Source organism: Felis catus, chromosome B3 (genome assembly GCF_018350175.1).
Source record: "Felis catus isolate Fca126 chromosome B3, F.catus_Fca126_mat1.0, whole genome shotgun sequence".
Classification (NCBI taxonomy): Eukaryota; Metazoa; Chordata; class Mammalia; order Carnivora; family Felidae; genus Felis; species Felis catus.
This window is the reverse complement of record NC_058373.1, coordinates 76,759,836-76,782,894: the sequence shown is the minus strand read 5'-3', so window position 1 is coordinate 76,782,894 and position 23,059 is coordinate 76,759,836. Positions and strand designations below refer to the sequence as shown.

The 23,059-nt window shown below is 35.8% G+C and overlaps 1 long non-coding RNA gene across 35 annotated transcripts in view; it reads right to left on the bottom strand.

The window, feature by feature from the left end:
* The window catches only part of LOC102899317, a 582,165-nt gene that overhangs the window by 381,471 nt on the left and 177,635 nt on the right, over positions 1 to 23,059 (bottom strand). For 31 of the 35 annotated variants that reach the window (XR_006599459.1, XR_006599462.1, XR_006599457.1 and 28 more), the window contains one exon: positions 4,895 to 5,066. The exons of the other annotated variants lie outside the window; for them this stretch is intronic. This is a non-coding gene — a long non-coding RNA (uncharacterized LOC102899317). The remainder of the gene's footprint in view (positions 1 to 4,894; positions 5,067 to 23,059) is intronic. 35 annotated transcript variants of the gene reach the window in all.

Below are 23,059 nucleotides of genomic sequence, written 5' to 3'. Positions count from 1 at the left end.
TTGGGCTCTCTGTCAGTGCAGAGCCCACTTCAGATCCTCTGTCCCCCTTTCTCTTTTCCCCTCCCCCACTCACTCTTTCTCTCAAAAATAAATAAATATTAAATTTTTTTTTTTAAAACTGGGCAGAGAAACTGAATACATATTTTCCCATAGAAGACATACAGATGGCCAACAGATACATGAAGAGATGATCAATATCACTAATAGGGAAATGCAAATCAAAACAAATATATCTCCTCAACCTAGTCAGGATGGCTAGCATCAAAAAGACAAGAAATAGTAAGTGTTGGCAAGGAGGTGGAGAAAAGGGAATCCACATACTGTTGGGAATATAAATTGGTGCAACCACTATGGAAAACGGTAAGAAGGTTCCTCAAAAAATTGAAAATAGAAGTGCCATACAGTCCAGAAATTCCACAAGTGGGTATTTACCCAAAACAAAAAACACTAATTTGAAAAGATATATGCACCCTTATGTTTACTGCAGCATTACAATAGCCAAGACATGGAAGCAACCTAAGTGTCACTAGACAGATAAATGGATAAAGAAGATGTGGTATACATATATACATATACATAGATAATGGAATACTACTTACTCAGAAAAAAGAATGAGATCTTTCCATTTGTGACAACATGGATGGACCTAGAGGATATTATGCTAAATGACACAAGTCAAATGGAGAAAAGCAAATAAAATATGATTTCACTCATATGTGGAATCTAAAAAACAAAACAAATGAGCAAACAAAAAACAGGAAAAGACTTAAGAAATACAGAGAAAAAACTGGTAATTGCCAGAGGGGAGGGAGTGGAGGGATGCATGAAACAGGTAAAAGCGATTAAGAAGTGCAAAATTCCAGTTATAAAATAAGTCATGGAGAGGAAGAGTACAGCATAGAGAATATAGTCAATAATATTGTAATGATGTTGCATGTTGACAGATGGTAACCACACTTACAGTGGTGAGCACAGAGTAACGTATAGAGTTGTCAAATCACTATGTTGTACACCTGAAAGTAGCATAACATTGTATGTCAACTATACATCAATAAAAATATTTTAAAATATTTTTCAAAAATTTTTAAATAAAGATTAAAGAAAAAAATTATGACTGAGGAACTTAGAAGTTCAGAGCAGGGGGAAAGGTGCAGTGACATTAAAAAAATAAGACTTCACAGGCTTCCCAATTAGGTTTCAATGAGCATTTGGGCATTTGTGTTATGTTGGGTACTCTATGCTTTTTGTAGTTTGGCTGTGGGGAATAGGGAATTAGAGAATAAGCCTAGGGAGGGCAAATGAGAAAGCAGGGAAACTAAAACAGTAATTAGTAGTCATTTAGCTTTTTTTTGTCCAATTTCTGACTTTTTGTTAAAAAGAGGACGTAAGAGAGGATACAGGAAAATAAGAATCAGGATGAGACTATATTTGTCAACATACACCTGGATATATAAGATGTTACCTTGACTTAAAATATCCAATTGTTTTTAATGTGTATACAATGAGGGGTTTTTTGAGGTAAATACACATAAAAATGTATGGGTATATACCAGAAAGACTGTAACATATGCCTAATCCCAATAGGGCAAAAAAAATTTTCATATAAAAAATTCACAGTCAATATGGGGATGGGGAGGGCTTACCAACTTACATCTAAGCATAACACCCCCCACTTTGCACTAACTATCATACTGTCATCTATTTTATCTGTCCTGAGATTCCCACCGTTTCCATACTCATAATTTACACTATATATTGTATGTTAACTTGGGAATATATCCAGTTATAGGTTCAACCTATGTGCTCTTATTTCCATAAAATAATATCTATGCTCAAAGAAATCAAGTTCAACATGGTTGAGAAGATACAAGGTGTCTATCCTTGCAATCATTGCAAATCATCTGAAAGCAGTCCTTCAAAAAACACCCAAGTTATAATCAGCCTTGAGTTTGAATGCAGTACTGTGACTTTAGGCACCTTTGACAGAAAGTTGTAGGGGTTTTTTTAAACAAATCTATCCCAGAGTCTATATTGGATCTGTTTTGCTATTTGATATATTCAAAAGCATTAAAATTTGGCAATGGCTCTTCTCTTGATGATGACTCTTGGCTATAACTATGCCTAGCTGGGGAAAGTAGAGGAGAGTGTTTTCAGGAAACTGTGACCCTTACAAATCTAATAACAAAGCAATTTCACCTTTTCCTACCTCTAGCAGCTATTTGTTTCCACCATAATGCTGTGAAAAAGAAAGCATCCGTGGCCTACAACAGTAAACATGTATTTAGCTCACGGCTCCATTAGTAGATGGTTTAGGCTGGGCTCAACCAGATAATTCTTCTAGTCTCAGATGAGTTCACCTGCACATCTGAGGCTCTGCTGGCTGCCAGTTTGGGGCTTATACATATGGATTAGCTGGGTGTTGGCTAGAGCAACTCAGCTGGGCTTCATGCATCTCCCACCATCATCCAGCTGGCTATGTTCGTTGTGTTCTCATGGCAAAGGCAGAGGAGTGAAAGCAGAAATGTCACTGCACATGTGCACTTTCAAGCCTCCTCATTCATCACATCTGCTGACTTCTCATTGGCTGAATCAAATTACAATGGCTGAAGTTGGAATCAAGGAGCAAAGAAACAAATTCCATCTTTCAATAAAAGTAACTTTAAAGTCACAGGGCAAAGCGATATGTATGTAAGAAAGGATGAAGAATTGGGGTTCAATGCAGGGCTCGAGCTCATCAACTGTGCAATTAATGTACTCTTAATCTTGTTTGCTTCCCTAGCACAGAAGGAGGCATAATTTATTTATTTCTAAGTATTTAGATACCCTGTGAAAATAAACTTTTATGTACATTAAACTTCTAAAATCAGTCAAATTTTTATATATATTAACTTCTAATACACCTCTCACACAGATGTATCAAAAGCCATTCTTAGACAAATAACTTCACAGGTCTTTGGAGGCATTTCTACATGGTTTCACTAGAATACCCATATACTGAAAATTCTCAACCATTTTCCTCCTGTTCACCTCCCAATCCAACCCTGAATCTTATTTCAGCAGCCTAAATGTTTTTCAGGCTTCTTAAACTCAACATTTCATTACTGATTTCATCATTCTTCTCCACCACATCAATACCAATATATTTTTTTCTCTTGATTCCTTATTCTCTATGCTCTATACCTGATCCCACCATACACCATGTCAACTAAGCCAGAAAAAGTCAACTCTCTTCCTGCCCATTCTATCCCTACATTTTCAAATATTTATCATGCCCTAAAACTGCTATCTCTTTAATATTTGTCTTATCTATCTTCTCTTTTCCATCCCTACTGCCTCAGTCTTAAGTTTATGGTTCACCTTTTATACTTGACCTGCTGAAATTATTTACTTCCCTTCCTATTCTGTAATGCCCCAAAATGATCTTTCTTAAACAAATATTGTCATAGGGATATTCTAGCTCAAACATCTTCAATGACACCTCACTAACAATGGGATATGAAATGTGAGTCCCTTCATAATAGAGCCTCTTCTTATTTCTCCCAATAACTCAGTTACCTCTAATTTACGCTAATACTAATGTTAAATAACTTAGTCTTGTTTTGACAGGACTGACTGATAATACTCATATATCTCATTTTATTTCCATGTTTCATTTATGCTCACAAATACACATACATACATAAGCAGAAACTCACACACACACACACACACACACCACTACCACCACCAGTTGGTATAGTATAATAATTAAGAGACAGACTTTGGAATGAGGAAGAGCTGAGTTTGAATACTGGCTACATTACTTACTAGCTTTGTAGATTTGGGCATGTGAAGTAAATTCTTTAAAGTAGTCTCTTTATCTCAGTATTAATCAATTTATTTACTTGTATAAAAATAAAATAATACCAGTGGTGTCTGGGTGGCTCAGTCGGTTAAGAGTCCGACTTTGGCTCAGGTTATAATCTCACGGTTCGTGGGTTCAAGCCTGCATCGGGCTCTGTGCTGACAGCTCAGAACCTGGAGCCTGCTTCAGATTCTGTGTCTCCCTCTCTCTCTCTGCCCCTCCCCTGTTCATGCACTGTCTCTCTCTCTCTCTCAAAAATAAATAAACATTAAAAAAAATTTTTTAATAAAACAAAGTAATACTGGTTCCTAGAGCATGATGAGAGTAGTACATTGAACACTTAGTCTGATACACACCATTTAATAAATGCTGAATGAATGGAGGCCATATATATACCTGTCAGGTCTCAGTTCAAAAACCATCTCCCATCTGAAGCCCCTCCTAAATGACTTTGAGTCCATTTCTCACTCCACCCTTTATGCTTCCACCACTTTCTGGGTTGATCTTTATCATGACAGGTGTAGCACATCAATGTACTTATCTGCTTACATCTGTCTCCACTTTTTTTTTTAACGTTTATTTATTTTTGAGACAGAGAGAGACAGAGCATGAATGGGGGAGGGGCAGAGAGAGAGGGAGACACAGAATCAGAAGCAGGCTCCAGGCTCTGAGCTGTCAGCACAGAGCCCAATGCGGGGCTCAAACTCACGAACCGCGAGATCATGACCTGAGCCGAAGTTGGACGCTCAACCGACTGAGCCACGCAGGCGCCCGTCTCCACTTTTTTAGACTATTCTCAACTTTACTTAGATGACTTCTTATTCATTCTTTTAACACCAGATTCCAGTGTGTAATAGATTTGATATCTGAGTAAGTTCAGAGACAGGTGGTAAGAAAAGTCTCCAGATGAAAAGGAAATATTATTACATATTTACTCAGGTTGCATGTAATATATTCTCCTGGTATTAAATAAAACAGATTGAAGAAAACAGACCAAGCTTAAATCCTTCTCAATTGTATTAAAAAATATTCCAGGAAATACACACTCACTCCTTTTCAATTGGTAATTTCTTCTTAGAGCTCTCTCCAGATGTATAAAAGGGCTTTGGTGAGCAAGTCTTACAGTTACAGAGTAATTGCCAGAGCCAGCACTCCAGATGGCATTGAATTCATCAATAATGACAGCAAGGAAGTGTTGATGCTGTCCTTCATTTTCCTATACCTGATGCACCAAAAAAAAAAAAAAAAAAAAATGAAAAAATGTCAACTCTATCCTGCTGTGGCCTGATTCTTTCAAATGCACAATTTACAACAGAGGATCCAAGTGCTAAAATAAGAATATTCTCACCTTGCAAAGTACTAGCCAATCATTAGAAGTTTTATTCTACCCCCAGACATAACCCATTTGATCTCTCAATGATATTGTTAACACTGAGGAAACACACACAAAAGAAAGAGATTAAAAATAAAATTTAATGAATACAGTATACCACATTAAATATTTATTGACTTCAACAAAATGCACATTAATTTAAATGGTATAAATTCAGATACCATTCAAGGCCTCTGTGTAAGAATGGCCAGAATCTTAAGCAAAGAAAAAAAAAGTGACATAGTGACTTTGGAATTTTACATCTTTGAAGAGTCTTTTTTCTTCCTACCTAGAAGATAGTAGATACTCAGTTTCATCCTATTAAAAAAAATTTTTTTAATGTTTATTATTTTTGAGAAAGAGAGAGAGCGAGCAAGCAGGGGAGGGGCAGAGAGAGAGAGAGAGACACAGAATTGGAAGCACACTCCAGGCTCCCAACTGTCAGCACAGAGCCCAACATGGAGTTCGAACTCACAGACCGCGAGATCATGACCTGAGCTGAAGTCGGCCACCTAACCGACTAAGCCACCCAGGCAACCCCTTAGTTTTATCCTATTTTTAAGATAAGAATATATCATCTTAGAATAATTAACAATAAACTGCATAGTGGAGTTCTGGAAAACTGATCATAACCCTGAATTTTGTCCATACCCATAGTCTCCTAATGAATGAAATTGCTAAAAGCTGGCCAGCTTGAGTATTCTGAACTTACAAGGTCTTACGAAAAGTCATAGTCAACCCAATTAGAGAAGGAGGAGAGAGGAAGGGAATTCAAGAGATCCACACAAATAAGTAAATAAACAAGAGCGATGAAAAAGTGGATACCATAAGTAAGCAAAAGTCAGGAGTTGAAAATAGAAAAGCAACCCATGGACACCAATAAAAGCAGATAAATAAATGGAATAGCAGAGTGACTAAAAACGGGGCAATGGACCCTTGCTATGGGACAATTAAAATGTTTCTAGGAACACTCAAAGAGCTTCTGAAGGCCTGGATATCTGGTTGCTAAAGCAGCTTCTCGGGCTTTCCTCTTTCTTCTGTAAACCTACAACGAACTCCCATCAAGAGTGGAGCTCTGAACATGTTTGTTTCTTACCACCCAGAAGTACCTTTATAATGCAGTAGGAAAGCATAAAGAAGATACATGTGTTTGTAATGGAAAGAATTTACGAGTCCATTTTTCTCTGGAATCTAACCAGGATCATAGCTCTCAGCTCTAAATCCTCAAAATCACTTTCATCTGTTCCACCTCTTTTATGTTACTGTTAACACACTATTAAGTCTGATTTTTCTGCATCATGGGTCAATATCTCAAAGTAGTACTTAGACTACCAGAAAAATGAGACATTAAAATAATATCATCTCTTAGATATGCTGAAGTGCCCTATTAATTCATTAAAATAAATAAGCATGTTACACCACTAGCATAAAAAAAAGCAACATTCAAACCAAAACACAAATGAAATAAGATCTCTCTCTAACATATTTGCTAACCAGTATTTGCTGTTCTTCAACTGTCACACTTCAACCAACCAATATACTCTGCCTTGAAAACCTCACGTTACAGAATCTAAAATGTTCATAGAAGTGATATTTTCACTGTTCCCAGAATCACCCTTCTACAAAGCTGAGCAGATATTCATTGACCACGAACTATGCACAGCATCTTTTCCACCATAAACTATTAGCCAAAGGAGATATGAAGCCTGCTCAGATTCAAGAAGTAGAGAAATAGACTCCACAACTTGACGAGAGAATGGCAAAATCCCATCACAGAAGAGCACACAGGATGGGAAATATGATTGGGGCCATCTTTGGATGATATAACCTTCCAGTCTTCAAAGTTAGAATGTAAGCACAGATACATTTTAGAAAATATCTTCCACAACTTTTCTAGCTCCATAGCGTTATTTAGCATAATCCTTGCATACAGTGGATGTTTTTACACGTTTCGTTTCATTACCCAAGCAAGCTTTAGAGATACTTCTAGTGCCAACACACAGTACACAAAAGGTAAGGGTTTACTTCTTCTTTTGGGTTAAATACAGATGAGGATGCTACCCACAAAAAGAGGTTTACATTTTTATCAACAGAAAGATTACTGTCTGCTTCATGTTTTCCCTCACAGATGCAGCAACTTGCATTGTGGGCACTTCAGCTTCTAAAAGACCCATTTGGTAAATACACTTTAATTATTACACGACTAAATTTGATCTCTGGGTACGAAAATGTAAATCTTTAACCTGAGGTTGATTTGTCTCTCCCCAAAAGATATCTAAAATTTATGTTCTAAAGGTTCACATAGGGGGCACCTGGGTGGCTCCTTCGGTTGGGCACCTGACTTCCGGTTATGATCTCTTGGTTCGGGAGTTCGAGCCCCGTGTTAGGCTCTGTGCTGTCTTCTCAGAGTCTGAAGCCTGCCTAGGATCCTGTGTCTCCCTCTCTCTGCCCTCCCCCGCTCTCACTCTGTCTCTCTCTCAAAAATAAATAAACATTAAAGGTCCATATAGTACTTTCATTAGGCAAGTTCATGTTCAGTGGGGGAAAGTGGGGGGAGACACAAAAACAAAACAAACAAACAGAAAAAAAAGGAACAAACAAACAAAAACAGCCTTCAATACTCTAGATAAAGGACTTCCCTCCGATTGTTGCCAGGGAGACCTTGTCTGAAGCTTCCCTTGTTCTCAACATGCATTGGCTCATATTCATCACTATTGACAGTTTCATATGTGTCACTGTCCAGCAAAAATCCTATCTGTTACTATTAATAAGCTACCCTTTGCCATATTGATTAGTTGCTTATCTGAGCTTTACAGACAACAACCTCCCTGCTTGTCTCAGAAGCCTCATATTAGTCAGAATGGTACTGCTAACTCTTTGCTTCCTATCTCATGACTTTAAGTATACACAGTCTTGACCTTCGATATTTTCTTTATACCTTTGTCTTAGCACTTGGATGTCTTCCTGCACCTTATTGCAGTATTAACTCTCAGATGCCTAAACTCTGCTCCATCCATATGCTATAGTGCTCCCTAGAAGTATGGGTCATCTACCTAACCTAAAAATAGCAGAAATGTCCTGAGCTAAAGTGAACCATCTCTAAACAACATGTACAAAAGAAATTTTATAAGAACATATTCAAATACCCCGTAATCTTCAAGACCTAGCCCCATTTCCTAATAACAATAACATTAGTTAAATGGAACTTACATAAAACTGTAAGATCTAGTATGGTACATCAGCTTTACAGCACATGAACCACATATCAGGAGAGAAATGAGATGTTACTAAAACTTCCCAGAGAACTAGGTAGGTGAGCCAACCAGGAATATGTTTCATTGGCTTCAGTTTGAGAGTTTTTCAAGTTAGAAGGAAGAGGCAGTTATGAACAGGTGCTTTATTCTTGATCCCAGTCTTCATCTTGCATCTTGCCTCCAGATGAATATGAGCATTCTAGGGAAATTGGCTTCAAGAGAAAATAAAGGCCATTTTCACCAAAATTTCCATGAGATATTAAGAGAATAAAGCAACTATACCCTGGAACACATGTATCCAAGCATACCAAAAAAGTGAGACAAAGTTTCACTGCCCCTAAGCATAAAGTAGAATGGCCACAGGAAGCTTCCTCAACATTTGACTTTGGTTTTGCCACAACAGAGCAGCCTCAGTGCAGTAGAGCCTGAATATAACTTAGTTCCTATGATTATCAAGAGGCAATCACAATACCAGCAGCATTAAGGCTCCTTCAAAGGATTGTGTGGGCACTATTTAGCAGTATATATTACCTTGCAAATATGAAGCAAGACCAGAACAGGAAAGAGAAGAAAAAAAGGTTATGCCAGAGGTCCTAAAGTAACTGGGGAAACTTCGAGAGGAGCTGTGTTTCCCACAATAAGAAATCAACGGAAATACAAAAACAAAAACAAAAATACCATTTGTTGTCTTTAAGGTTTTCTCCTGTTTTTCAGTATAGAAATAATAAAACAAACAAACAAAAAAAAAAAACAAAAGCAAAAACAAACACAAAACAAAACAAAAAACAAGAAATGAATTAAGCAGTATAATCCAGAAAGGACCCAGCAATACAAAAGTAAACAAATATTTGGAATAAGATACAATATAAACCACATCTGGATTAGTCTGCCATTTACAGCCTGTCAAAAGGCAATAGGGTAAAAGTATAATCATCCAATGCAATCAGGTAAAAACGGGTTAGGCACACAGCGCACTGCCAAGAACAGGAAGTGAATGTTGACTGTTGGCTTCCTCACTCCTACTCCTACTCCTTTGTAATCTCTTTCCTGTCCACTTCTCTAGCCTTTTCTTACTTTGTTTATAAATATTAAGGATATTGGATAGGGCTATTGACCTGTGCCTTTACAAAAAATAGTCCTAATATATACAAATGGAATAGAGAAAATATTTTTTAAAAATATATACCATGCATAAAATTAGAAGAAAAAGTTTCCATAGCACATTCAGCTCAAGTTGCTGTTTCTTATTTAGGATGCTATTACAGCCTCTTTGCTAGCATGTTGATTTCTAGAATTGTTCACTGTTAGCAATTCACCATAAAATTCCAGAAGCATGTCATGTGAGATTTCATCAAATATAAGAGTTAATCAGATTCTTTTAATTCTCTGCATACATTTTCTCAAAATAACATGTACTATCCTTAAGAAAATGAGTTCTAAAATATGATCAAAGCAAAAATAACCTATTCCCTATGGGAATACAAAGGCTGTAGCAAGTACCTTTCCAATTTATATAAACAGAGACAAATAGGTTAATTTTGTTTATTGTTTTTTTAATGGCTCTCAGGATCTCATTTATACAAATGTTTTTGGTGGTTGTTTTTTTATTATTAAAGTCCTCTTTTAAAAGGGTGTTTCCTCAAGACAAAGGCATCTCATGGTATAATTGGCATGAGTATGTTATGTGAAATTGAATTATGTTAGCTAGCATTCCTCTAATTACCATTTTTTCATGGGAATCCATTTTTCAACAATAATATTAGAAAATAATTAATACCTTCAGGACAAGGACCTGAACTTTATGCAAATATAGATTAGAGAAGTCCAAATTATTTTTTAATGAGCTATATGTATTATGTCTCCCTATCTAGAGTTCATCTGGACCATAGCATTAAATAAGCTTAGAGTTAATTAAGCGTATTATAACTATTCCTGGCTTCTGCCTTTGTTAGTATGAATCCGCCAGCTCAGAGGCACTCAGCAAACATGGAAATACTTTATCAACACCCCACTCCAAAACACCTTGAAATATTTCAATCCTGCCTATACTCTTGGGATAATTCTAGAAGCTCAAGCCTATTGGACTCTTTTTGAAATCCATTACTTTTCTATTTATATAAATATGAGTTGCAGGAATAGAAGAGGCTTTCTTTGTAGATGTTGATTTATATTAATAAGAGCTATAGTCAAACAATTGCTCTTGAGCAGAGTCACACAAGAAGGTATGATATCTCTTGCTGCAGAGATACTGGCTCGGGCATCAGCAGATTAAATGAACAGATTTGCTTCGTATTTTAGTGTGTTAAATTGAATACAGGTCATAATAGAAAATCTCAACATGCAAATGAAATCAGAAGAGCTTTTCTAATTTTCAGGAAGGGAATGAGAGAATCAATTTTTCAGTTAAGAAAATCTGCAGACCACTTATTAAGAGCTGATCATATTTTTGGAGCAGCCAAACTAATTTAACTTATAACTACTCAGGTTGTGTTAGAAGAGCAAACTCTTTCAGAACTAACTAACCCTATTAATTTACCCCAAACTTAAAAGAAACATCACTTACATGAGATAATCTTACGGGAAGGAAAAATAACACTGTGAATATCAACACTGAAAAATACCAATATCAAGAGAAAAGAAACAGACATTTATTCCCTACTAGGGATTCAGCAAGGAAAGAAAAGGAGCACAGTCAAGATGTATTTCCCAGGGATCTAGTTCACATTCTATCATATACCCTTATGGTATATTTCCACAGCTATGGCAAAAAATCTTTTATAGGAGAATAATTTGACATTTTCAGTTATTTTCCCAGTCTCTTCCATGTAGTTTTGTGATGAAATAAACCCAGGCACCCTGAAAAGGTGAGGTATCAAAACAACAATAGATTTTGGATTCTGAGAAACTAGACTTTAAATATAAGCACTGCAATTCACTAAGTGAATTACCTTGGAAAATCAGTTAACTTTTCTCAGCCTCAGTTCTTTCTACAGTAAAGAGAATTCACTACCCAAACAGAACCTTTGAAGGAAAAGAATCCAAAAGATTTTCTGGAATTTAATGGGTACTCTCAGTAATTATCAGCTCACTTATCGCAGGCATTATCTCCACTCTAATTTCCTATGCTATCTGCTGCTACTCAAAGACTTTGGGTTTCTTCAAGAGATTTGGGCTTTAATTTCTTTATATTCTACTTTCTCCCTAGGCAATCACAAGTTTTGACTGCATACCATATCATTTCAAAGTCCTCAAAACTTTCCCTTCCCATCACCTCATTCCACTCCTTGCCTAGGTCTAAGGGGGGGAAAAAGAACTCTGGTTAAAAGAATCGACACGAGTATTCTTTTGTACTAAAAGATAAAGTTTCTGTTGTAACGAATAAAGAAATTTTAAAGATAGGTGGACCCACGTAAACATACTCTTAGAACTTTTCTCTTGAAATACTCTCCTTCTTAGAATTCCTTATGCCTGATAGGTTCACTTTCTTATTGGAGAAACACCATCCTCCACACTCACAACCCTAGAGGAAGAACCCAGGAGAAAGGAACTACCCATTATTTGGGCCACAGTAGTCCTAGTGATACATTCGTACAAAGAACAGCTTTGTTTTCCAGAGATAGACACATAAGCATTTCAAAGCCAAATGAATAATTTCTTTTCAAGCACAGGGGACTCTAGGATGAGCAAGGAGGGCTTCAAGTGCTTTATGAGACAGGTGGGAGATTCAGAGATTCAAATCCTACCTGAAATAAAAGTAGGCTGGCTTTCTTGAGTTACATATAAAACACTTTTGCAATATTATAAAATATAATTTCATTACTTTCCTAAAAGCATAAAGATTTAGTACTTCATAAGAATAGTCTTCTTTTCCAAAAGTAAGTACAAAATACCCGATCACAGAATTTACAAGGACTTTCAGATTACATATTCAGACAATTACTTATAAATACTAATTTTTGACGGGCCAGTGCAGTAGGCTAAATATTAGCACCACAAAATATCCATGTCCTCATCCCTGTAACCTGTGAATTAACTAATTAATTAATTAATATTTTATATGGCAAAAAGAACTTCACAGAGGTGATTAAGAATATTAAATTAGGAAGATTATATTGCATTATCCAGATAGACCTTAAATGTAATTACCAGTCTCTTTATATGAAGGAGGCAGAGGGAGTTGACTACAGAAGAGGTGATATGACCATGCCTCTGGCTCTCAGGATGGAGGAAGGAGCCATGGCCCAAGGAATCAAGGGATGCATCTCAAGAAGCTAGAAAAGGCAGAAAGTAGATTCTCCTGTAGAGCCTCTCTAGGGAGCATAACCTGGCTTATACCTCAGTTCTGGCCCAGTTTTTTTGGACCCGTTTGGAACTTCTGGCCTCCAAAACTATAAGAAAATAAAATTCTGTTGTTTTAATCCATTGTATTAGTAATAACTTGTTATAGAAGCCATAGAAAACTAATACAATCAGAAATGTCTAATTAAATAGAAACTTACAAAGGATCAAATAATGGGGAGGTGAACAAGAAATAAAGCTTTTCCCAAATTCTCGAACCCTCATTAGGTATCTCTTGCATTATGTGCTCAAACAACATAGCACAATTCCCTTTCATAGCATCTCTCACATACCCTGGAATTAAATTATTTAGTTGTCTCTTTTCCACAAAACAGAAGGTCCAGGACAGCAGGATCTATATCCGCCTTGCTCATCTCTGTATCCAATGGCTGACATATTGCATCACTGGTAAATATGTGTTGAAAAGATGAATAAGTGGAATAAATAAATAAATAAATAAATAAATAAATAAATAAATAAAAGGGGCGCCTGGGTGGCTCAGTCAGTTAAGCGTCCGACTTCAGCTCAGGTCATGATCTCACGGTTTGTGAGTTCGAGCCCCGCATCGGGCTCTGTGCTGAAGCCTGCTTCGGATTCTGTGTTTCCCTCTCTCTTTTCCTCTCTCTCTCTCTCTCTCTCTCTCTCTCTCTCTCTCTCTCAAAAATAAATAAAGATTAAAAAATTTTTTTTAAAGATGAGTAAGTGAATGAGAGAAGGAAAGAATGAATTATGTAAGAATAGTGCCAAGCAGAGAGGAAGAATGTGAGGAGACAAAGGAAGTAAGAGGATTACCCCAAACACATATAGAATTGTTGGTCAGTGTAGGGAAGTAAAAATCAACTCATTCAGGGGATTGTTTTATGTTTTTCTCGGTCAACTTTGCTAACATTTAAGAGGCAAGGTACAAAAAAGCAGCCAGAATAAAATAAAAATTTTGTACAATTCATAAACTTTTAAACAGACCTTAACCACAAAATGTAAACATTTACAGATAAGCATAGGATAAAATTAATGTAAATGTCTAAGGTAATCTATATAACATATTTTATAAGTTATATTTTAAAATAGGGACTCTAGGTTGCTCAGTCGGTTAAGCATCTGACTTCAGCTCAGGTCATGATCTCACAGTTTGTGTGTTCAAACCTCGCATCGGGCTCTGTGCTGACAACTCAGAGCCTGGAGCCTGCTTCAGATTCTGTGTCACCCTCTCTCTCTCTGTCCCTCCCCTGCTCACACTCCCTCTCAAAAATAAACATTAAAAAAACTTTTTTTTTTTAGTGTATTTTAGGTGTGTCTGCATGGCTCAGTCTGTTAAGCATCTGACTTTTGATTTTGGCTCAGGTCATGAACTCACAGTTTCTGAGATGGAGCCTTGCCTTGGGCTCTGCACTGACAGTGTGGAGCTGCTTGGGATTCTCTCTCTCCCTCTCTCTCAACCCTTCCCCCACTCGTTCTTGTGCTCTCTCTCATGCGCGCTCTCACTCTCAAAACAAACTTAAAAAAATAAAATAAAATGTGTTTTACTATATTACACATGATAGAGATATCATTGTTACACTTCTATTATGTTATTATATACTCTAAACAATGATCCTTTGTAGCAAATGCAACATACAGTACTGTAACCATTTTATAGAAGCCAAAATAAATATTCAAATTCAAGAAGGAATTATCTTTAGAGCCACATCTTTCACACTCCCCAAATGTTTCTATTTCCCTTCTCTCCACATAAAGACAAACAACATTTACTGTAGCTTTATTCTCTTCAACAAACAACTCTTCTTTAAAACACACTCATACACATAAAATATGAAATTCTGCTCTGAGAGCACCTGGACCACCTGTCTGGTAGGCTTATTTGTCCAGTAACTTCTTTGTTACAAGTGTTCATATTGCCCAGTCATGAAAGCTAGCTTTTTGCCCTCTTAATCATTTTAATCTAACATATATGAAAACTTGCCCTGTTATTTACTATTACTATATGCATTTCAGTCAGAGCAAATCTCATAGATACGTATCCCAAATAAAACGCTTCCTTCACACAGAACTGTATATCCTGGGATCTTCTGCACCTGTTAATCTGAAAGCAAATTTTGGATATGAAATTTTATTTTTTATTTTTATTTGAGTTTTGTGCAGCTGTTCAAACTAATATGCTAATAGGAAAATCAAATATCATTTATTCAGAAGGGGAATTAACTTTTATAATAACACACATTTCAGAAATTCCCATGAAGATAAATATTGTTTTTCCCCATATTTAGATTCCTTTTATAAAGATTTGTTCTGTGTCACTGAACACTCTTCTCCAGCTTGGGAGCAAATTTTGACAATGCAAATAAACTGGGACAGCAGAGTCATTCGCTACAAACCAGTACAAATACTTAATGTCATTGGCGTTATTACAAAGAACTTCTCAAAGTAAACATATAGTAATACACAGTATGGTGAAATGCCGAGGACAGAATTCTAACTGGAATGTTAATGTGTAGATGTACCACCATAAAAGATATAAATTCAAATGAAGTAAATTCTCATTTGTGCATAACATATAAAAATATGTCTGCTTCAGTACCACCAAAGCTAAATTTGGAAATATTTCCAGTACAGAATTCAATTTCAAACATTTCTAATATTTCACCAACAGCAATTAAGAAAATGTAAGAAAAGGTTTCTAGTTCATAGCAGATTGAAGTATTTTTTTCTCTTCCTATTTCACAAGTTTACTTAATTTCCCCAGTACATAAAAGGAAACTTAAGTTTTAACGTGTGCTGTAAAGATTTTGTAAAAACAGGGGAAATCATATGTGTAAACGTATTTCCTTTTTTTTTTTTAACTTTTTAACGTTTATTTATTTTTGAGACAGAGAGAGACAGAGCATGAACAGGGGAGGGGTAGAGAGAGAGGGAGACACAGAATCTGAAACAGGCTCCAGGCTCTGAGCTGTCAGCACAGAGCCCGACGCGGGGCTCAAACTCACGGACCGTGAGATCATGACCTGAGCCGAATGTGTAAACGTATTTCTAATGTTTTAGACAAAAGTTTAATAACTGTTTAGAGTAGTCCTATTATACAATTCCTTACATCTAAGATGCATGTATTTTCATATTTTAACATTTCTACATTTGTATGAAACTTACATTCAGTGACATTTCACAACTGGACAGAATTGTTTTCTTTTTTTATTAGTGCTACATAATAACAGTACATCCAACTACTGAAGTCATCTTAGAGTGATGAAATGTAGTAAATTATTTGGCATATAAGACAAAGCAAACATTTTAATTTGTCTTTCATTATATCATGCAGTATGTAGAAAAATTAATCACAAATGAGAATTAAATATAAGCAATTTTAACCTAGCATTAGATATTAAGAAACGTATTATATAAAGGTTAGGTGTTTTTTAATGAAATGTAAGATTCATCTACACAAAGAAAGTAATGTCATATAAATGCAAAAGATCTATAGGGCAGTAGCCACCTATGTCCAGTCTTTAAATCTGACAGCTGTTCATAAATTAGAGATAGAAAAAATTGCTTGGTCCTTTCTTTTGCTACCAAAACAATTTTGCAAATTAACGCTGCCTCGCGGGTCTAAAAATCATACTATAGATTAGTGTGCATCTAAGAGAAATGTATGGTGCTTATTTACAAAAGAAGTATAATTTTAAAACACGAATAAGTAGGAGAAAAAGTAAGCAGACATCAACCTGTGTCAAAAGATTCTAGGAGATCATGAAAAGGTAGAACATACCACAAATCAATGCCTAAGTCTCTACCAGAGTACCTCAGATCCTCAAACCACCTGGTTAAGGCATTGATGTTAAAATGCTGTTATTATCAGAGATGGCTTTTCCTCAACTGCTATCAGCCATTAACAACTAAGATAGCACAGCCTAAAAGACTAGTTAGCCATTAACAAATGAATTCCTAAGCAACTACCCATGTTTTGATTAGGAGCAAGGAATGTGGCCAAATTGCAAAGAAGATTCGTATCAGAGTCTAACTTCAATCAATTAGTCAGGCTAAGAGATACCAGAGTGACAACAATGAGATGGTGACCAAGCTCCAGTATTCTGGGCTAAAGTACACAACTATCATGATCAAGATCTGGCACTAAAAAGAATTTAAAAATATCAGAATGGTAACCTTGATTTAGTGATTATCTACTAGAATATTTTTGCTTTAATATCTTGCCTTTTGAGAGTTAAATAGATCATCAAATTCTTTTCTCATTCTAGTGCATCATGGAATAATGACCTGGGTTGTATTTCCATTGAGGTCATATCTTTACAGGAGATAGATGAGAAAAACAAATTTTACTTTGAAAACTATAGTACTTCTAAAAAAACAAACTGGGTATTAAGAAAGAGCCTACCTGGGATTAAAGAAGTACATGCTTCCAGTCATAAAATAAACAAGTCATGGAGATAAAAAGTATAATGCAGAGAATATAACCAATAATACTGTAATAACTTTATGTGATGACAGATGGTATTTACACTTTTGGTGAGCACTGTATCGAATTGTTGAATCACTATGTTGGACACCTGAAGCTAATGCAACATCGTATGTTAATTATACTTTAATAATGTGAATGGGTGAATGAATGAAACAAGCTGCTTCTTTCCTTTAGTGGTAAGAAATACAACAAGCCAACTTGGAGCTTGTAAAATTATTAAAAAACAATCAGTCTAATTTTGAACAGGGACTGTATAAACATTTCTGAGCTGCTGAACACTTTGCATGTGTAGCTCTGCCAGATTTTTGTGGTCTTTAGTCTCAGTCTGGCACCTCCAATGTTCACACAGATTGTCTCAAAATGAAATCTGCAAAACAAAGAATGATCAAAGTACATTTAAATATGTAGCTGAGGCTGAAGGATCTGTCGGTGGAAAAGATCTCCAAGATAGAAACTGTGATCTCTAAAAGACTGCTACTGTTCCGCAACACAACCCGAACCCGAACACAACCACCCGTTTTGGTCCAAGCTGAAGCTGAAGCATTTTTGCCTTAGGTTTGGAGTAGGGACTTCCTAATTAATCTTTGACTTGCAGCTCTTAAGGGTAACTGTTTCCAATCTATTTCTTGAAGAAGAGTAATACCACAGGATGGAAAGTCAAATTTATTGGAGTGCCCAATATTAGAAATGGGCGGGTTCTCAGAATTCATTTAATAAAGCCACTTCACGTTACAGACATGGAAACCAAGGCCTAGGGAAGGCAAGTGACTTGCCAAAGATTACACAATCTTTCATGGGAGAGGAGGAAGCAGCTCCCACATCTCCTTACTAAGTGCCAAGTGCTCTTTTCCCCATTATAGCAGTGCTTCTCCCTTAAAGCACAACAAAAAGCAACTGAATGTGAGGCAATGATTTACCATACGTCATACTTGAGTTTTGGCAGCATGTCACTACTTTTTTAAAGCCACAGTTATCTGAGCTACTAAAGATTGACAGTACTATTTCAGTGAAGTTTATTGTTCACATGAAACCATTACAAAGTATAGTAAGAGACAGAACAAATTTGATTTTGAAGTTGACTTTTTGTGCTTAGAGCATGTGATGAGGGAAAACGTTCTGACAGTTCAAGCTTACTCAAGCTTAATGACAGATCTAAATTGGAGCTTGGAGATAAAAGAAATTCTTTAGTGATGCCTCAGTTGTCATTGATTGCTATGAGCAATTTTAAAGCTATTCAAGATGAGAATTGCCAGCTTGGTTCTGAAAAGGGGAGAAAGTGGTACATAAGATTAGAGGCTGGTACAAATGCTATCTTGGTTTAAAAAGAGAGGACAGTTTTGTATCACATACATAGGTGACAATCGTGACTACATATAGACATTTATCAGCAGGAAATGACTCAATGGGTGTTCAGAGTAGTGTAAGCACCAGCTGTGCTAAGGAAGATGAAAATGAAAGGCAGCTTGCCTTATAAGGATCACCAGCAGCAAGATGGCTGAAAAAAATAAATACGCAGTTGCTAAAGCCGAGAGCTAATAAAAAAATAATAAAAAAAACCTATCTTCATAAATTATAGGTTATCTCCCTCCTACTTGCTGAAAACCTTTGAATTAAAAACACATAGAGTCCATTTTAAGAAATTCAATTTCATCAAATGGAAAGTGAAAGCATCTCCAATTCTGCATATACACTGAAGCCTTCATGCCCCATTTGCGCCATTCATATCGAATCCCATAATAAGTTTCTACCTGTTGAGTCCAAATAAATGGCAGTTATCAAAATGTTCTGTTTTTAACTGATCTTTCGAGTCACTTTGTCTCTAGTATCTTACCCTTATAAAAAATATCCTTAGTCCTTAAGACTATTAATAGATGTGCTTTCCCCTAAATGAGGTAATAGTATCATTAATTTAAAAGTAGGAGCCAAGGGGAGGGCAATAAATAAATAAATAAATAAATAAATAAATAAATAAATAAATAAAAGTAGGAGCCACAAATAGAGAAATTCAGCAATCATCAAGATATGTGTTTATAAAAAAGACTATCCACAAGTAGGAGAAATGACCCCAGAAAAAACTATATAGAGCCAACAGACATTTCCCTCTGGAATACCCCTCTTAACTGTTTGTCATTCCCTAAATACACCATGCATATTCACACTCAGTGCTTTTTCTTAATGAAATTTTCTATCTGTATGAAATACCATTTCCAATATTCTCCACCTAATGGGTATATTGCATCCTCCAAGTCCCAAGTCCAGTATCACTTTAGTAATTAGCAATCTTGTCATAGAGAAATATTCCCACCTCCATACATATTGTTTATTTGCCCTTTCACTCCACTATAGGATAGTAACTGTGGCATAGTACATTATTTGTCTCTGCATTTTTCCCAAAATTTAAAAAACTGACTAGGATGTAGAAAGCATTATAAAGTATTTGTTGAATAAAGAAATGAGAATGGACCCTTTTATAAATATGGTGGTATACTTCTTTTGCTTCCAATGAACAGTACAACAGAATATGAAATTCAGCTACAGACAATCATGCCAGAGATTTTTATTTTGACCAATTTCCCCACAATTTACATTTTATTCTGATATGTCCTATAGAAAAACATTTCATTATGTCAGTTTCCCACCTTTGTTGTTAATAAAGGAAATCGCAAACAGCAACTGTATGAGTGTCTTTGTGTTATGAGATAGATAATACTCCTCCCCTTATTTTCCTGCAAGATAGAAAAATTTACAAAAAAAGGGTATTTTCTGTTGGCTAGATCAAGATTAATATTGATAAATACAGAAATGGAAAGATGGTATTATAGAATTTCAGAATCCACTTCCTTTTACAATCGTTATGTTGCTTAGGGAGGGAGGGAAGTGCATCACACAAATGCCTGTGTGTATACACACATATTCACACCCTCTCTGTCACTGATACCCTCACCTACAATATCACAGCTATCAGGAGACAGAGTCACAGTATATCATATCATACTGCTTCCCAATGTATTTCCGTCACAGTTCTTTTATAAGAAATCAAATGGGGTGCCTGGGCGGCTCAAATGGTTGAGTATCCAACTCTTAATTTTTGCTCAGGTCATGATCTCAGGGTCATGAGACCAAGCCCCACATTGGGCTCTGCACTGCCCATGCTTGAGATTCTCTCTTTCTCTCCCTCTGCCCCTCTCCCTGCTTGTGCACTTTCTTTCTTTCTCTCTCTCTCTCAAATTAGAAAGAAAGAAAGAAAGAAAGAAAGAAAGAAAGAAAGAAAGAAAGAAAGAAAGAAAGAAAGAAAGAAAGAAAGAAAGATCTTCTATATATTTATATTTTTGTTCTTTGAGTGAATGAGTGAACCTGGGCAGAAAAATCCAAATGATCTTGGTAAAGTGAGCTGGCAAACTCCAATATAAATCTCCTAAAAAAGAAAATATTTTAAATTGTAAATTATGCCACACTAAGGAAACTCCCGTAGTCCACACATGTTACAAGTTAATACAATATGTACAATCCCAAAAGTCTAGGGCTCTTTACTTGCTTGTCTGTTGGTCTGCTTCACTAGAAATAACCCTATTGGCAAACGCAGTTTTCTATGACGAACTAAAGTTTGTAGAGTCTTGCACTACTTTCCAAGAAAGATCCTACATTCCAATTTATTTTCTCAATTTGCTGTAATAAAAGAGAGGAAAAAAAGGTTCATTTAAATAACCTCCCATGTGCATGTTTGTTCTCTGTGAGGGTATATATAATGATATTATCTTGAGCCAGAGCAAAAACAGTTCTGACCTTCTCAAGAATGTATATGATCAGTCTAAAAATGAGATAGTTACACTTAATATGCTGTAGTTTTATTCAAATAGACATGAAAAGGATCTAACATGACATCTGAAATTCTCACACAGAATATTTTACTAGAAATAATATCAATTCTTTCAAATGTTTGTTTACGTTGCAAGATTACCAAGAAGCAAAACATTTCTAAGGTGACATTAGAAGAATACTGTAATTCACATTGGTGTAAAGATCAAATGTTTCTCCTTTTTAGTAATCTTCTAAAAATATTTCAAGAATGTTATTGATGCTAGAGCAAAGAGTTACCCAAATTAACAAAGTGGAGTTGTAATGTGGGTCTTGTAATAATAAAAATCGCCCTGTGGTTTTCTGACTTAATGAAGTGGAATCTTCAGTGCCCAAACCACTCCAGAAGAGCTTTGGAAAAAGACAATGATTCATACAAAACACAAATAATTTAGTAAATTAAAAGACAAGTGCTGAATATTATTTAGAGGCCTGAAAGAGACAATGCAACCTATTAAATTATTTTCATGAACAAATTGAAACACAAGCTCTATACATCACTGAACATTAACAATAACAGAAACGTATGATTTTCTCATTAATTTCTGACCACTACTTATTCCAGTTTATGCCCTTGCCTAGATTACCATACATTGGGCACTCAACTGACTGTGGATGGAATGCTTGAATGACTGATTTGGGCTACATTCCTCCAAAATCTGCATACTCTGGAATTCACTGTATCTTTACTCACCCGAAAACTGATTCATAATCCAGAAAGTCAAAAACTCTAGCTCGTAAAATTTAATGCATCAAAATAGTTCTTTTAATAAACATTCCTTTAACTTAGAAGGCATAACACTTGTATTCAGTCCTTGTTTTAGTAATACTGCTGAGAATGAGTCTTAATTTTTTGAAACAGTAAAGCATTACTAATTTATAGGGGAATCATTTTTTTGCCCTTGTTAATTAAAAAAATAGAAATAATTTCACCTTCTGTATATTAAAACAATTTATTTGTTCTTATAATATGTCTATCCCTTGTTTTTTTTTAAAAATCCAATTATTCATACAAGTAAATTATTATATAATTTCATGTTTCCTTCTAAAACATGAGAATACATGTACCTCATGTGGGGCCAGGAGGAAGAAAAACACATTCTATCAGGTCAAAACACCCACATCTTTAAGATTCTTAAATTTTGGCAAAACAAAAAAGGCATCAGATTATTTGCTTTCAGAGACAAGGCCTATAACCTTTAATCTTCTAAAAATTTTTTAACGTTTATTTATTTTTGAGACAGAGAGAGACAGAGCATGAACGGGGGAGGGTCAGAGAGAGAGAGGGAGACACAGAATCTGAAACAGGCTCTAGGCTCTGAGCTGTCAGCACAGAGCCCGACGCGGGGCTTCAAGTCACAAACCGCGAGATCATGACCTGAGCCGGAGTTGGACGCTTAATCGACTGAGCCACCCAGGCGCCCCTAACCTTTAATCTTCTAAACAGTAATGTACTTCTAATGAAATCTAAAATAAATTAAACAACTAAGGTTTATTAACAGAACAATCCTATATCAAACCTAGAAAAACTGGATTGATAACTGTAACCAAATGATAAGCTGATATTAAGTTGGATTTTAATTTCAATGACATTTAATCTTTAGTTCACATATCATATAGTATTCAAAATTCAAGGACATGTGAAGGTATGGTTGAAGAGATTGTTCTGAAAGTGCTGTAAATAACATTATCAAAACACTTCTGTAAGTGCTTTTTTATACAGCAAACTACTGTAGTATTTTCACTCTATTGTGGGGAGTATTCTCTAAAAAGTACATTGAAAGATGTTCTTTTCCAAGAGATCCTGAAAAAGGTGCTTGAGTTTGTGATCTTCTACTGGGTCACTAGTTTTAGCTCCTTTGCTAATGTTTCTGCCCCATTTTTTGCATCAACATATAATAGAGATGAAACTCTGGTCACAAACTTGGGTG